The 16,057-nt window shown below is 37.0% G+C and overlaps 1 pseudogene; it reads left to right on the top strand.

Annotated features, from left to right (window-relative positions):
- Window positions 1–3,180: 3,180 nt before the first annotated feature.
- Window positions 3,181–8,352, top strand: LOC108755230 (annotated as a pseudogene).
- The last annotated feature ends 7,705 nt before the right edge of the window (window positions 8,353–16,057 follow it).

Here is a 16,057-nt window from a genome sequence, read left to right as displayed (position 1 = left end):
AAGGATCTCGCCTTGCGAGCTCGCAAATCAACAAAAATGAGCAAAAAATACTTTTGCAATTGGTATGTATACATTTAATTAAAAATTATAAAAAAATTTTTTTGTAATAACACAAAATGTTCTTTATAAAAATAATAATTTTTTTTAGATACTTACATTATTTTAGATCAAAACTGGAAATCCATATAGCAGACTGTGGAAAACTTAAAAACTGTGCGATTAGGCTGTCCAGTGAGGACAAGTGGTTAAGTTTCAGCACCTACTGCAGAAAACGCGTATTTGTCATATATGCCTAAAATGCACTCTAGAAAGGATGGAAAAGGAAGATATGAAAACATTAAGCTACACGTACCAACATCATCAGGTTTTTAGTATAGCGTACTATGTTCATTGCTCATACAATGACTCGCTGTCGAAGTATCGTTTTCGTCGCGATAACGATTGCATAGCATGATTCGCCGAGGAACTAAAAAATTTAACATATAAAACTATCAGTCAAAACTATCTTATTCGCTAACGTTTTCATGGCAGATTTTACGCGAGACGATTGGATAAAATTTAACAGTGCTACGCACTGCTATGTATAAGAAACCGTTCGCAAAAGATGACACACGGGTATGATCATTGCCATCTCATCAGGCGATATAGAGACCTCGCACATTCAAATTGCAACTTAAATTACAAAGATTTGCATTTCATTTCCATAGTTTTTTTCATAATTTACTGGGATACGACGCACATTTCATCATCAAAGAAATAGCCACCGCTCATGAAGGACGTATAAATTTATTACCGATAACAAAAGAAAAATACATTTCGTTTACGAGTGTCGATAGCACTATAGACAAAAATGATCAAAAGAAAACTTGTATAAAATAGCGTTTAAATTTCTCGCATCAAGTTTAGAAAAATTGGTATCGTATCTTGATAAAGATAAATTAAAAATTATACAGTCAGAATTTCTTAATTTCAACCTGGAGGATTTCGATCTACTCACGCGTAAAAGTGTATTTTCGTACGAGCACGTTGACTGCGTCGAAAAATTGGAAGAAGCTGAGTTACCATCATGCAAATCGTTTTATACCAGGTGTACAAGTATGAAATGCGGATTTTTTTTCCAAAAAAAACACGTTAAATTCGGAAGAATGATAAAAAGAGCTTTATTCAAAGTATGCTCCATTGCTAGTTACATATTTTTCCCATCTTTCGGGCAATTTGTGGATACCACGCCAGTAAAAATCTTCCCCCTTTGCCGCGAACCATTCATCGAGCCATTTTTTCACATCTTCGTACGAACCAAAGCGCTGCTCAGCAAGTGCATGACCCATCGATGCAAACAAGTGGTAATCGGAAGGAGCCAAGTCTGGTGAGTAAGCCGCATGGGGTAGAACTTCCCAGCTGAGTGCTTCCAACGTGTCGCGAACCGGTTTTGTCGTATGTGATGGAGCATTGTCATGAAGAAAAATGACTTTGTATTGTCTCTTTTGGTATTCTGGTCTTTTTTCAAGCAGCGAACGGTTCAAATCGATCAATTATTGTTGGTAGCGTCCAGCATTAACCGTTTCATCAGGTTTTAACAGCTCATAATAGACCACACCCTTCTGGTCCCACCAAACACAGAGCATCGTCTTTCTGTCAAAGCGATTCGGTCTTGCGGTCGATGTGGATGGTGCGCCTGGGTCTACCCATGATTTTTTGCGCTTGGGATTCTCAAAATAAATCCACTTTTTATCCCCACTAACGATACGATCGTCTCGCAAAAACGACTTCCTTTTGTATCGTGCAAGCAAAATTTCACATGTGTTTTTGCGCCTCTCCATCTGCCTGCCGTCCAAGTCATGCGGTACCCATCTTCCGGTCTTCTGAATCTTTCCCATCTCTCGTAGGCGATTGGAAACAGCTTGTTGACTAACGCTCAATTGCTCTGCGAGTTGTTTTTGTGTTTGTGAATCATCTTCGTCCAACAATGCTTGCAATTCCACATCTTCGTACCTTTTTGGCGGTTTTCCGTGTTCCTTGTCTGCAACATCGAAGTCACCACTTTTAAAACGCCGAAACCATCGTTCACACGTATCTTGCGATGGAGCATGTTCACCATAAACTTCTCGAAATAATCGGTATGATTCAGCAGCAGTTTTCTTCAAATGAAAACAAAAAATTAATGTTGTCCGCGAATGCTCTTTGTTTGGTATAAATTTCGACATATCGAACACAGCAACACTATGCAAACACTTTTTCAATTTATCACTCGTGCGCGTCTGACACTTGTTGATGGCACTTCAAAATGACATAATAGTCAAATCTTTATACCACACACTGCATTGATGCGCCATCTGTTTTCTCAAATCCGCATTTCATACTTGTACACCTGGTAGTTTGTTAACGAAACACTGTATCCGAGAGTGATTACGCGCACGCCGTGAATGTATGGCAGCGATTCTTCATTCGAATCCTCGACGAATATAGCGATCTGTACTTAAAAACAGACGTATTGTTGGCCGATATATTTAAGAATTTTCGGAATAGTTGCATCACCAGTTATGGATTCGATCCGTATTATTACACTACCAAATTTTACGTGAGACGCGATATTGAAACATACTCGCGTCAATTTTGAACTTCTTACTGATGTTGACATGATTCTATTTATCTAACGGTATACGTGACGGAGTCAATGTTCCAACAAATACGCGCCAATAACAAAAACAATCGTACGATCCATCGAACGTACCTGATGTACTATGACTATCAACAACTTGTATGGCTGGGCAATGTGTCAATCATTGCCATACGCCGATTTTCACTGGGTCGATGACATAGACAATTTTGACATTATGAATGTCGCGTTAGATTCACCGACAGGTTACGTTTTCAAGGTTGATTTAGAATATCTGCAACATCTCCATGATACGCACTTCGATCTACCGTTTTGTCCAACGCGCAAGAAACCATCCGGCAAGCGAAAGAAGAAGCTCCTCGCGACATTGCACGAGTATGATAAAAAGCGTTACGTCATACATTATCGCAATCTGTAACAATGTACTCATCACGGTCTCCGTATTATAAAAATCCATCGTACTGCAACCCGCGCAATCTCTATGGCTTCGCGAGTACATCGAACTCAATACAAATTTCAGAACTCGAGCAAACAATGAGTTTGAGAAAAATTTATATAAATTAATGAACAACGGGGTTTTCGGCAAAATCATGGAGAATGTGCGCAACCACGTCGATGTAAAATTATTAACAAAAATGTGAAAGCACATATGGTGTAGAGGGAATAATCGCGAAACCAAACTTTAACAATAGAAGCATTTTTTCCAAGAATCTGGTCGTGATGGAAATGCGGAAACTCGAGATTTGACAAACCGATATACGTGGGTATATGCATCCTCGATATATCTAAAACATGTTTGTACAAATTTCACCACGAGTACATGTTATTGTACCGCTCTTTCATGAAAAATGTAAAATTATGTACACTGACACGGACAGCTTTATTTATCACATGGAGTGCGACAATGTCTACGCTGTTATAAAACGCGATATCAATAGATTCGATACGAGCGATTACGCGATCGACAATGCTTACGACATTCCACTAGTAAATAAAAAAATTTTCGGTTTAACAAAAGATGAAAATGTACGCCTTGTGCGTCGATGGCAAAAAAGATATTAAGAAGGCAAAGAGCGTCAAAAGCAACGTTGTAACAAGATCCATAACGTTCAATGATTTACGCGGTGTCTCAAATGAAATGACACGCAGGCAATCGTACATAAGATCGAAATTGCACGAAGTATATGGTATACCATATCCGAAAAATCGCTCTGAGTCCATACGATAAGTGATACATTGTTGCAAATTCTACCGACACGCTGCTATGGGGACATTATAAAATATTATTATAAAAAAATTAATTTCTTTTTTTTCGTATTTATGTATTTTTTATTAATAAAAACACATTTGTATATGATTTATAATATGTTTAATATGCATACTATATATTATATATTATGTATAGTACATATAATATGTATACTATGCACAGTATGTACATTTGTACGTATGTATGTACATATGTATGTATGTGTGTACGTATACGAGTACATACGAGTATGTATGTACGATGTATGTATGTATGTACGTATGTATATATGTATGTACGTGTGTACGTATGCATCTGTAATATGTGTAATGCGTTGTGACGTGACGTTTCCTGTCACAAGAGTCGTAAGACCCGATCAAATAGCGCAGCTCCTGAGTCCTTCTACTTTTTAGAAGGCGAACATATCTGCGCACTCTCGTAGCGTCATTTGGTATATTTCGCGTTTGTCTCGTTTTGTTTATGCGTTCCACAGATTTTCTGCATCGGTTTATCGTTCTTTCATGCGTTATCGTATCCCGAGTTTTACAGAATAATTGACGACCCTCTTGCAACCTTGTAATGTAAATTTTGTGTCGTCTCACCGAAACATAGAGAAAGAGAGAAGACGGCCAGGACTAACAGTCGGAGAAGGAGTGACGGATTGGCCGGGGTGCCCAGCATCCTACCAATGGATAGCACGCAGGTGATATCGCTCCACATTTCCATATTTTTGCTTTTAGTTCGAGACATATTTTATCACGCCAGGCGCTTGGCGGAGTGATCACAAGGACCGCAGCCGGGGATGGCTACTTTACGCCCATATACCGGCGACGGCCCCATGACGGAGCCGCGGAGACCTCTGAGGAGTCGGAAAAGGAGACACCGAGTACCGGAAGTCGGTACCGAGCTGCGAGTCTCCCGCCGAGTAAAGATCCGAAGGAATCTTCTAAGTGGCCGAAGGAGATCCTGCGATCCCGTTGAATTTCGCGCGTCAAAGCGCAGGATACTTATGTGGCGTGAGCCGTGCCGTTGAAAGTTAGCGTAATTATTACGCATCGCGTAGAGTGTATCGGGGCCCGTGCGAGGCTAAAATAACGATAAAATTTCGAATACTAATCGCCGTGATCTTATCTTGTCCACGAGTACGAACGAAAGTTGGAGAATAATCAAATATATTTGTTACTCTTATTTGTACTAATTATAGTGTGATTTATTGCCGTCGCCCATTCGCTTCTCCAAACGATCCCCTATCCTCGATCACAAACCGCCCCCTCTGCCATTTCCAAGGCTGAGCTATCGATTACGAGTACTGTCACAGTTCGTTAGAACATCGTATAGAGAATATACCGAATGATTTTGAGAAAGAGTAGCAGGCTCACTCGTGTTTGGCGCCCAACTATCGGTTTCGAGATTTTGCATTGCCCTTAAAAGTGGCCGTGTGAAGACACATTTCTGTCGCGTTTCTTTTGAAGTCATCCGCAACTTGATTGTATAAAAGAGAATATTGGCTACGAACGCGCGACGCAGTTGCGCCACGCTCGTGAGTGCGGTTGCAGTGTATAACATCTATAATGTGTTAATATTTAATATATATAGGGAGTATATTTACATAGGGAGTAGAAATAATTATACAATTTGTAATAATTTTTATTTTTATAACACACTATCCTTGTGTATTCAAGTTGTGTGAATTATCAAATCACGTAAACCTTGTCTTTTTTTTGCGCAACATCTTTTCAACTAGATATACGTCGTGGTTAGCGACGCGATGCATTCGTACTCGTAAAATCCTCCAGCAACAGATTTCCCACGGTAATCTTCTAGTAGATACGTCACGAGATTAGTTTTCTGTACTTTGATGATTCTAAATAGTAGTCCAATTTGGTATGTAACCTTTCTCAAAGATCATCTTGAATTTGCACATACCGAATCACCCACTTTAAATCGTACGAGTGCGATAGCCTTTACGCAACTGTACACTGTACTTAAGAGTTTGTCAGCAATCGTGGGAGTTATTATACATCGATGGGCCGCATACCGATAGTTCGATGCTTTCGCGCATTATATTCAAACACGAGACGTGGAAGCAAGTCGATCCATTTATAATTTCCATGTGTGTAAATTGTTTCCACATATCGTTTTTCAATGTACGATTGAACCGTTCAATGACAAATGCCTCCATTATGCTGAATAATGATTTATGTTGTGTTTTTTCAAGAGTTTTTGCACGTTTGCGTTATAAAATTTTTTTTCGATATTGGTTTGCAAATTTTTCGGACATCTTCGAATTATCTTTGCGATCGCTGTAGCCATCTCATTTCCATTTTTAGTTTTCAGCAGTATGACCCATGCGTGCTTCAACATATCGATAATAGTGAGAATGTAGTGGTAACCTTTGTTGAATCATGTGTAAAGGCGCATATCGACCATATCAGCCTGCCACAGATCATCGTATCCGTAAATTATGACACGTCTGCGTGGAAAATTTTTTCTCGCCGGAGCGTGCAATTCTTCCACCAGTCGCCACTTCTCGAGACTTTTCTTCTCAGACATGTTACGTTATGTTATTGCTGTATAATGCATAAAATATCATAAAGTTCTTACGAAAACGTTATTTATCGGCATTTTGATGTCAATTAAAATGACTGTGTTTAACTAAGTTTCAAGCGGTTTATTTGGACATTTCATAAACGTCTTCGACTGAGGATACATGCGAATATTCGTACGATAATTTGCGTGGTTCAGACGACGCATAATTGGAATTCAATGTAACGTTCGATTCTTTTGTAAGCTGCTTTTTAGACGACCGTGTTAATTGAAGACATGAATTATCCATCCAGAAGCCATTACCATCATTATCATCTTCATCATCATGAACATCTTCATTATCTTCAGGTTTTCTTTTCTTAATATTTTTATCCTTTACAACATTGACTTCTTTCTTAATTGAGATTTATTATTAACGGTATTCTCAACAATCTGTTTTAAAGGTTCGGCTTAAAGTGTTTCTCCAATGCTACATCTTCATCTATTTTGCCGGTTTTTAAAGCGCGATACCTTTTACGAATCAAGTCACTCGTTTTCGCAATTTGTTTCGTTATCCTCTTGCAATCCTTGAGTTCTTTGCTATTATCCATGTTACACTCGAAAGGAAATGTTGTGTAGTTGACGTATTGGCAACGACTAACCACGTTAAGGTTACCGCATACTTATTAAATCTTTTTCAGTATCGTCCAAGCGCACTATCTTTGTCTATCACTACAAATCCATACTTTTGTTACCAACAGCAACGAAACAGTTCGCAGAAATTCTACATACCGGTGTTTACATGATCATTGTATACATGTTTCAGATTGGTACCGTCTTATTTGAACAGGATCAACATTTTGCATTATCGCGTATAAGATGCTTCGATATCTTTACGTCTGACACAGACAGAAGCAGTTGACCCATCGCAAAGTATTCTCTGATCGCGTCTTGCTTGTCGCATGTCACGTCATTGTAGTTAAAAATGGAATTTGGAAATGCCTCGTTCGATGATAATACATCGTTATTATTGGAGAATGTAAAATAACTAATTTCTTTAATCGATGTTAATAAATTCTCCAAGTATCGATATTTTGGCTGTTACAACGACTTTGAGTATACGTACACGTTCTCGAGACGTATGCCATATGGACTTTCTAGCAAACTTATCAACTCGTTTGTTTTGCAATTCAATGGACCGCAGATGATTCCGCGTATAAAATCGGCAGCATATTTCCATACTTGCGAATTTTTTTTTCAGTCTGTACTTTATTGTCGACATTAGTCACTTTGATCGTTTGCAATTGTCGCACGAACTTCATATTTTCTTCCTTCACGACACTGATAATTTGAAAAACGAAAGCGGATGTATTTATAATAGCGCGCAAAGCGAAACTGTTCAGTATTCAAAATGCTTCTTATCGTGTCGGATAACTATGACGTACATAGTTTAACCGCCAAAGATTTAGAATATATATCGAAAATTATTTTCTACGAGAGTTTAAGAATTACATAGATCCACTGTGAAACAGATTATCCGAACATATAAAGACTGATTTAGAGATTCTGCAACATTCGCCGGTGCTTGAAACATTATAATTTGCCCTGCCATCAACCGCATATTGATGGTCCAGCGCCGTTTATAAGAAATTGTAACACATGTCAACAACAACAACAAAAAGGCTGTTGTTTTTTAAATCACGCAATAAACGCACTTCCGATCGAGTTACATATCCCCGTAAATCAATTTTGTGGTCTAGGTACACATTTAGAAAAGCAATTAGCTAGAGACGATCGAGGCATTAATCCGTTGGACGCGGCGTGTCGCGAACACGACATAGCTTATTCGCGGAGCAAAGATCTCACGAAACAACACGTAGCTGAGGAGGCGCGGAAACTGATTACCGCGAAAGATTCGACTCTTGGAGAGAAAGCTGCTGCCACAGCTATTTGGGCTTGATTTCTATTCACGTTGTCAACTCATACCACAAGCGAAGGAAAAATATTATTTCACTTATTTTAATTTGCGAACATTGCGCTTGTAAATTTATGTATTTTCTTTTCAATAATTTTTATGTAATTCTAATTTAATTTTACTATAACACTTTCCGACTACTGTTAATTGTTTCTAGTTTGTAAGATCTTTATTTTTCGTCATCTTGTGTGTACTGATGATGGTCAAATCTTGACGGAAACGTCTACTTATTTATTTATTTGTGACTTTTAAATATATGACTTGCGCTAATATCTATTGTTGTGGCTATATGCTCTTTATTATTTATAATTAATTTTTAACTTAATTTTTAACAAAAATACATGTATATATTTTTAATATATAATTTTAATTTATAACTTTAATTTATAACTAATAATCTTAATATTACTTATATATTATAATTTTAATTATCATAATAATTTCGTAATTAATTAGATATGACGCTTGATATTACTGTACTGATATCCTTTTATTTATTCCAAATTGGTTATTGGCACTGTCATTTTTTTATTTAATTTTTTCCAATATTTAATTTAAGATAGAAATTATGAAGATTAAAAAGAGAAATTAAGATGCATTATACAATGTGTCAAACAAGGAAAGATTCAGTATTCTAATGTCTTAACATGAAATATAGTATGTTTTGCGTTTCACAATTGGTAGCTCTTGCCTAGTATGAACAGTCAATAGAAGGAGAGCACAGATTTTTAGAAAGAGACACGGTCCAACTGCACACATGTAATCCTTCCACCATGATCTCACTCCTTCTCTCTTTCCCATTTCTGATCCATTTCTCTTCCTTATCTCCTCAATCTTTATCTCTGCCCCTCTTTATCAAACCTTCTATTTCGCATTCTATTTTCTCCTCTTTCACCCTGAACCCCTTTACTATAATATTTCTCTTTCTTTCCTGCCTTTTGTTTAATTCCCACGTTTTCTCCATTGCTCTTAGTCTTTCTTCCATTCTCTTCTCTCCCCCCTTTGTCCCCTCTAACCTTGTATCTCTCCCTTTCTCCTCCAGTATCTTTACTCTCTCCTCTATCGCCTCTATTTTTCTTCTCCTCTCCCCACCTATCTTTCCCCTCTCCCATTTTTTCTCCAATATCTCATTTCCCATTTTCTCGTACTCTCTTCTCTACTCTTTCTCTCTCTCCCTTATGTCTTTTAGTTCCTTTTTAATCTCCCCAAGATTATCCTCCATCCTGTTCCATCTCTCCTTCATTTCCTCCATGTATTCCTTTAATATATCTGAAATGTATCTCTCTTCTCTACATTCTTTAAAGGCGTTCTCCCTGTCTTTCTACTTTGCTTAATTAAATAATTGCTTCTCTCCTACTTCCCTCTCCTCCTCCTCTTTTCCCCCCAACTCTCTTCTTTTTATCTCCCCGCTACTCAGACTTCCCAATATCTCTCTATTTCCCCTCATACCTCCTTTTTCGTCATCACTTCTCCAATCGCTCTCACTAAACGCCATCTCCCCTTCTTATCTTCCTTCTCTATGTTTCTTCACACGCTTTGTGTCTCTGCTTTTTTCTCGCTCGCTCACCCCTCTGCTTGTTCTCAGCCCCAAGCGTGTGCTTTATTCCCTATAATTCCTCTCAACATTAACGCTGACTCCCGATCTCTTCCCGCTCTCGCTCTCTAATCTTTCCCTTCCTCTTCTCCATCTCAATCCTCTCATACCTTTTACACTCTTTCTCACCTCACTTTCTTCCACTCGCCCCCCCTCTTCCTCCCTCTCCCTCTCTCCTCCCTCCCCCCTCTCTCTCTCGGAAATCTAATCATTAATAGTATAATGTGTATTAAAAAATGTTTAATTTGAACGTTTCGGATATCAGCTTTAGTCATCTTCAAATACATAATTAATATATTAACAAAGAATATCTTCTATCCAGTCAGAAAGTCAGAAAAACACAAACAACGTACAAAGAAGTTGCCTGTTTTCTTGATTAACAAGTGATTGTGTTCTAATAAAATTATTAAGAGTTAAAATTACGAAGAGTTAAAGTTAACATTAAAATTGTACAAAAAAAAGTGCTTACCTCAATCTCCTCAATAACACTGCAGTTAAGTATTGTTATGTCTCAGAAACCACGAACAAATCAAATCACAAGGCGATTGCTGAAACAATAACAAGAGATAATTACGGATCGCTGTTTGTGTTTTTGTACACGCGGTATGCTGAGACCCAATCTTCCTTGCATTGCTCGGCCGCAAGCCAAGTCGGTTACTTTTTTTTTTTAAACTATCTGCTGGGCCGGCAATATCTCAGGATGAGAGTGAAGGTCAATTATCGCAAAAGGTAGCTGAGGTGTTCAAAGCCAACAGGATGTGGATAGCGAGAAATGGATCAACTGGTTAAACTTTATAAAATATAAAATTTACTAAAAGTCATCTCGTATATAAGTTATCGTAATCACTGGGGAATACCGGCGGTCGTGAGAATAGAAATTTTAATTCTTTATTTAATTCATTATTTATTTAGATTTCTTCTATTTTTTGGAAGTTTGGGAAGGAAAATAATCATAAGTTAAGTCTTACCAGACATTTCTGTCCACTCATCTGGCAGAGCTCGCTCATGAATCTACTGCTGTACCGGTTCAAACGGCATGGAGTTACTAATTGCAATTTAATTTACGTTGGCAAGAGATGTTTACGCGAGATAGTCCAATATATCTGATAATTTCGTATCAATGACTGTGTTACCCTGGTTCATGGATAGGCTCAAATTTAAAATTTCTATTAATTGCTTATCAATTTCTATACCGAACTTTAATTGCTTATTTGATAAATTAATCGTAACAGCGTTTTCGCTATCGATATTGACTTTAGTATCCTCTTAATTCGATGGAGGATGCGATGTACTGAGGTAAATTGTTTTAGTGAACTGGTAATGGCGTATTATATACTTTAATCTTTAATTGAAATTGTCTTTTTTTAAATTTGACTTTCATATGAGGCATCTACAATATTTAATTAAGCTAGATAAAATAACTTCTCATAATCGTTCTTATAATTCTTTATAAAGAGTTTATTACTCTTTTATTTCATCGAATTTATTAATTATCTCGAGTAAGAGCAATCTTTTATGCTAGAAGGGACTGAATTAATAGGATAATGTGGATCTCATTTGAATAACGTGCTGTATGTCTTCGTTATTTCACAATGCTCTGCTAATGCGAGCTAGATTCAATTTATCTTTCCGATTAGTACAACTTAACATTATATGACGCATCGAAGAGCAACTCTACGAGGTCTGGCTATTAAATAACGAGACTGCGCGCGCAGAAGGCGTCCTAGAGGGGTAGGGTGGGAAACGAATGCAGCGTTGGATAGCTGGAAGTGTCTACTATTCCAGTACGAAACACGTTTTTGTCGCAGTAGTAGTATTTTTTCTATAGAGGTTAGAAACGAACTTGTTTTTTTCTCGTGCCGATAACAATGTGTGACGAAAAACACGAGCAACGGATCAATGTGAAATTTCTCGTTAAATTAAAAAAAACTCCGACTGAGTGCTATAAGTTGTTGAAAGAGGCCTATGGTGAGAATTCTCTATCTCGTGCGCGTGTTTTCGAATGGTATAAACGGTTTTCTGAAGGCCGAGAGAGCACCGAAGATGACCAACGTCCAGGTCGACCTGTCTCTGTTTCAACTCCGCAAACAGTGACCAAAATCAATGAAATTGTGCGCGGAGATCGTCGTATGAGCATTCGGATGATTGCTGAGACTGTAAACGCCGATAAAGAAACTGTCAGAAAAATTTTACATGACGAATTAAACATGAAGAAAGTCTGTGCGAAGTTGGTCCCAAAAAATTTGACCCCTGACCAAAAGCTCGTCCGTCAACAGATCTGCTCAGATTTTCTTTAAAGGTTAGATGAAGAGCCTGAATTGATGGAAAACATTATCACTTGCGATGAAACCTGGATATTCCAATACGATGTTGAACTAAGCGGCAATCCATGCACTGGAAAACTCCTGCATCGCCAAGAATGAAAAAAGCAAGGATGTCGAAATCAAAATTTAAAGCCATGCTAATCGTTTTTTTCGACATCAACGGCATCGTGATGACTGAATGGGTTCCAGAAGGTCAAACTGTAAACCAAACTTACTATTTGACAGTTTTGGCAACACTGCGAGAGCGAGTTCGTAAGAAACGGCCGGAGTTGTGGAAAAACAAGTCTTGGATCTTGCACCAAGACAACGCACCTGCCCATAACGCGCTGTCTGTGAAGCGTTATTTAGCCGCTAGAGGCACTCCAGTGCTCGAACACGCGCTATACTCGCCTGATTTAGCACCCTGTGACTTTTTCCTGTTTCCGAAGATCAAGTCTGCCTTAAAAGGAACCCGGTTCGAGTCGATGGAAAAGGTGAAGCGAGGAAAATCGGCGGAGCTCCTAAATGCTCTTACAAAAGAAGACTTCCAGCATTGCTTTGACCAATGGAAAAAATGAATGGAATGGTGTGTGGCGAGGGGAGGGGAGTACATTAAAGGGGAGCATTCAATTGTAGAATAATTTTTAAAATAAAACTCTTTTTCATAGGCAGTCTCGTTATTTAATAGCCAGACCTCGTATTCCTAGCTCGCACACGACCTGTGGGAGTAACTTATTTCTGAGCAGCACACCAGCTAGCGAGAACTCCCGCCAGGAATAAAGTATTTCTCACGAACTATTTTGTATTTAGATCTCATTAGCGTTAGTCGCTAGGAGCTAGTCTCTTAGAACGCCAAAGACAAAGAGTATAACCGACAACTATATTCTTAGGTCGTACATCAATTAACAGGAGCGAACTCTTGGGACATCAGAAACATAAAGTTTCATCAGACTGCGCGTTTAAATAAGTGCGCATATATTTTATTTTAGGTAGACAAGAGAGTAGGATTATCCAGTCCTAATACAATATTGTTACAATTAATCAATTTAATTCGTAGGTCGTATTCACACACACACACAAAGATTCTATTAACAACTCTATTCCTAGATCACACACGGCCTGTGAGAGTAACTTATTTCTGAGCACACCAACTAGCGGAAGCGAACTCTTGAGATGCCAGGAATAAAGCATATAATAGTCACTATATTTTTAGGTCAGCAACCAATGGGAGTGAACTCTCGCTACACCTAGAATACAGTAACCGACAGATATACGAGTATTCTTAAGTCGTACACCAATTAACAACAGGAGCGAACTCATGGGATACTAAGAACATAGTGTATATATTACGACCATCTTATTTGTTAATTACCTTCACCTCTGAATAGTTGATAAAGAAGTTGATATTAGAATAAAAAGGATTATCAGATACAAATGATTAATAAAAATTATTCATTTCAATCAACATCAATCTCAATCGTCAACTATTATCAATTCACCTGTTAGTAATTAATTCTATAACTAGCTGTCAATTCGACACTACTATTTATTACTATTGTTAATAAATCAGCTTTTATTAATTAATCAACTATTATGAATTTAAACTATTACCAATTCTCAAATAAATTCCAATAATCCTTTACGATTATCAATTTCTAATTAATTCATAATAATTCACAATAATTCTCAGATTCTCATATTTGGATTAATTCAAATTAACTCGCAATAAGTCTCAACTATTATTAATACTTTTAATTAATTAATTGATTTACCATAGTTTTTAAATATCATAAATTCTCGAAAAGTTTTCAATAATCATGTGTGAATTCTCCAAAATAAATCTTAATTATCATTAATTAATTCATAATCTCTATTCATAATTCTATATCATAATTCTCAATTTTCAATAATTAATTTTTATTAATTCTCAATAATTGTTAAAAATTGTTAATGATTTCTCAATATTTCTTAACAATTATTAATTCTCTTAATTTGCGATAATTTTCGAATAATTCTCAATTCTCAATTAATTCGCAATAATTCTCAATAACTATCGAAAATTATTAATTCTTAATTAATTCGCAATATTAATTCTCAACTATTAATCCAAAATGTTTCTCAATAATTCTTAACTATTATAAATCATGAACTATTAATAATTCACAATAATTCACATAACTCTTTTAATAATTCTGAAATCTCTTAATAAGTCTCTTAATAATTCATAAATCTTTCATTAATTTTCTTCTTTATTTTACGTTTTATTTTAATCTCTATACTACAGGAATGGGTACTTAGCAATGTGCAATCTAACTTAAATGTACTACTTCATTTCTTAGCGATGGCAAAATGCAAACTACAAGTTACATCTATAATTATTTATCAAAGTTACAAAAGTTATTTTACAACGGTATGCAATCGAGCGATAATTATAATATTTCAATTTACGATTAATTTCTAAGAACCTCTGCTCTCGCTATTTTAACGGACGCAACTCGATGGCCAGCTCGATGGGGGATGCGAAGTGACACAGTGTCATGAAATAGCTGTCGGCGCACAATAGTTAAAGTCGCAACTGTATGTCTCTAGTTGACCTGATGGGTCTGATGGCTAATGCGAAGTTCGAGAATTACTGCTTCATAACTCCGACTAACGTGGTGTCTTCTTCCGCTCTGAGCCCTAGAGACATAAAAACCGAGGTTTATATACTGCATCGGCGCTAGAATTCAAAGGGCCCGTAGAACAAAAGGAGTCGACTTATCAATCATTTCTCGCTTAGTTTTTTCTTGATTGGTCTTGGGTGCAGCTGCGCTGTTTCAAAGGGAAGTCGTGCTGGCCACTGTTTTGTCTCCGAAGAAATAAGACTCTCGAACTCGAGCTCACTATCGCTAGTGAGTCATCTGTGACTCATGCATAATTAATTCGCATATTAATCGATGCATAATACAAATTATCTTAAATATTATTTTAGTTATTAAATCCATTTTCTCTTAAACTATTAACGCAAAAATATCGAATCTTGTCTAAACTGTTTATCAAGGCTTTCTCTATACCCTTATCAAGGTTTTCTAATAATCCCCCCAAAATTTCCCAAATCTTAAAAATCTTTGGGAAATTTTGGAGAGATTATTTGTTTCAGATTTATTGTGTGAATCCGATAATCTCATCGGCTTGCAATTTATTTTTGAAAATTAATTCAATTTAAATGATTGTATATTATATAGTATTCAACATCTTAACACTCGGACCGGTAAGGCGCTTCGTTATTTCAAGTTTTAATATAAACGGTCTCGTTTCCAATCATATTATATACTTTTACTGTAATCATTACGCAATAGTTATAGAAAAAAACAATTAACAAAATTGAAGGACTTTTCTATACAAAATAAATAACAATAAAGGGCAAAGTAAGAGTCAACACATTTCTTTAAAAAAGTCATACAATTAAAAGAATAAAGTACAACTACGAGGGTCCGTGCAAAGTCACTGCTGATGGCACTACTGGCGCGTATCAGTTAGATTTAGTTAGTAGCATCTCTTGGAGGAACACACACCAAGTTACAGCCAGATCGGTCTATTTGTTTGTGTTTGGCATTCATTTGAATCGAGGAAGTCGAGTGATTTTCAATAACGCACCAGCTCACACCTCAGCAGTTGTGGTCGCAAAATTAATGGATTAATGTTCATATTGGGGAACAAATAGTAGTCCGAGGGAGCCAAGTCTGGAGAGTAGGGGGGATGTGAGACGAGTTGGAACCCTAATTCCATTAATTTTGCGACCACAACTGCTGAG

The sequence above is a fragment of the Trachymyrmex septentrionalis genome, unplaced genomic scaffold (assembly GCF_001594115.1).
Source record: "Trachymyrmex septentrionalis isolate Tsep2-gDNA-1 unplaced genomic scaffold, Tsep1.0 scaffold123, whole genome shotgun sequence".
NCBI lineage: Eukaryota > Metazoa > Arthropoda > Insecta > Hymenoptera > Formicidae > Trachymyrmex > Trachymyrmex septentrionalis.
The sequence above is the reverse complement of the archived record's forward strand: the minus strand, read 5'-3'. Positions and strand labels throughout refer to the sequence as shown.